Here is a 2,711-nt window from a genome sequence, read left to right on the forward strand (position 1 = left end):
TGCACTGACCATTGTGGTGACGTATGGTTAAACAACCTCCTTGACCAACATCCCCTTCCCTGCCAGTAGCCAGCGCTATGCTGCTATGCCACTACACGTTATAAGCCGTTGAATGTTACGGTTTGTTGAAATGTACTGTTAAGATTTTCGTAAGTGAAAATAACATGGATAATACTTTCACTGTTTATTTTTTCAATCTAAATTTTGGAAAGTATATTCTGGTGTAACTGTGAATAGCCTGGTTGAGAGTATTTCTCTACCTGACTCCTATTATGATTTGTATTTTTCTTCTTGGTTCTTTCGGTAAAGTCACGTAGTATGGAAATAATAAAATAATAAAAATAAAACATAATAAAATAATTCTCACGACGTTTCAGCCACAACGCAAGCAGCCGTCCTCAGGTGAAGAACAGGTCTGTCGATAAGACAGAGTCTGAATGACACGTTCTGGGCTTGGAGCGTCTATTTAAGCTGGGAGGGAGGAAGAGCGCCTTGACAAAAGAATTTGCATATCAAGAGGAATTTTAGCATATTTATGTAATATTACACTATGTATTATTCTACCCATCCTACTGCACACCACACTGCTGCATATTCACCATACAACTACGACACCATGTATTACCTTGTACATTGCATTAAACATTACAATGTTATACTATTTATTATTATACAATCCGTTATACACTATACCATTGACAATTTTTATCCAAGATATGGTCCTTCTCCTTCGAAAATGTCCACCGTTGTTCTGTCTGGACCGGCGATTTTCCTTCTTTATTTAAACTGTAAGACGTTGAAACATTCTCCTCCTCACCTGAATAATTATCAGTTTCCTGAGGTATATGAAATTGTTTTGCTATGAAGATCTGCACAGAATTCCTCTGCAAGTCTGTGTGTGTTCATATTTCATCGCGCTCCCTGAGGTATACTATTTACGATGTACCAATCGGCAACTTAATTATTGCTTTTGCCATCTACTTTTCGCTTGTGATGATATCTTCAACATTTTTTCCCGTGGTGTATTCTCAAATGTATTTCATCGTCCCTTCCCAAAGATTTCTGTGTAATAAATGTTTAAAAGTTGTTCACCTTCTCACATCTCTTGTCTTCTTCAATGAAAATTTAGTGGTTTCAGATAACTTGGTCTTTTTTAAACACACTGTCCATGATCATTTAATTGTCATTATTTGAAGTGGTAATATCTATTTCATAATAAACTTCTCAGAGATGTGAATATGCTGCTTAATATGAGTCTAAATTTCCCTGCCCCCTAAATAAGAATTAAAATGTTTTTGCCTTTAATTAACAGTGTCCTTCTCTTAGTGATGTGTAACTTATATCGCACCAGCCTGTACTGACTTCCTATATTATTTTTGATGATAAAGACATTTAACTGCCTGGGGTTTGTCAGCGAGAAGTAAATTTAATTTCTAATTTCTCTCAGGGTTCCTCCATAGATTTTTCTTGTTTTAAAGGTGTTGATTACCTTCCTGTGGCAATGAACTGCAGGAAACATCGAGGAACTTAACGAAGAAGGCAATAAAGTGGGGCTTAAAATAGGAGCAAAACAAACGTTATATACAACGAGCCTACTGAACCCAAAATAATGGGATGACACCACTGGAAAACACAATGGCGTGTTGTGGTGACACCATTGAAGGCAAACTGAGATGAAAATTGCAACAGAGCCTAGCAAGAGCAGGATGGAGTGGATTTTGGAAATGTAATTTTATAATGCAAAGCAATATACCAGTGGGCATAACAAAAAGTTGTTAATCATTGTGCATTACGTGTTGGTGGCATATGAAATGAAAATGTAGATTGACAAAACACACATGAAATGACATCTGAAAAAGTGCACACATACGCAATAGAGATAAATGTTGGGAATCACACTGAGAAACAGAAGGAAAAAGGAATTGCTCAGAGAACAAATGTAACAAAATATAGACATTATTTTAATTGTTTAAAAGATTAAGTAGCCATTAGCAGGATGCATTTCCAGATGGTATGATGGCCAATGGATGAGACTCGGTGACAGAATGGCAGCCAAAGATGAGAAACATGCCCAAGAGGTGGACCCCCATGGAGATGGAACAATGAGATCATTCCGTGCTGAGGAAGTGAGACCGATTGCGGCATCGAGTTGACGGCAACAATAGTATGAATCATTCATCCAGCAGTGGAGGGATTATGGCTGATAACGAAAGGTTTTATTTGTGGAGTGAGGTATTTGAACGGTATATTTAATCAAATATAAGCGTGCTTTTATTTCTTCACAAGCCTACAATAATCTTTGGATTTGCATGATTTCCACTGCATCACAAGACATGCTCTATTTGGACTATGATAAAGTTTGAATCCCAAGGGCAATTGCACAACACATTAGCATAATCCGTGCATGCACTCTTGTCGATTCACTGCTGGACGAGGGTCTCTTGAGGCCACAATTGTTTAAAATATTGATATTCATTATTCATACTTTTTTTTCTGAGAACCATGTTGGGTCAAGCAAGGGGGTACTCGGTTGAAACAAATATCAACAATGGGAGGACAGAAGCCGAAAAAGTTTGAGAACCACTGCTCTATTGCAGTCCTTTTCAAGAGGGGTGGGTATGTGTAGCACCACCTCGCTCTGTCCTCCATCAGGATGCAGCTTAACAAACGCGTTTCGAATCTGCATCCCTGGCCATTGACTCACATACTCT

The sequence above is a fragment of the Lampetra fluviatilis genome, chromosome 24, assembly GCF_964198595.1.
Source record: "Lampetra fluviatilis chromosome 24, kcLamFluv1.1, whole genome shotgun sequence".
Taxonomy (NCBI): Eukaryota; Metazoa; Chordata; class Hyperoartia; order Petromyzontiformes; family Petromyzontidae; genus Lampetra; species Lampetra fluviatilis.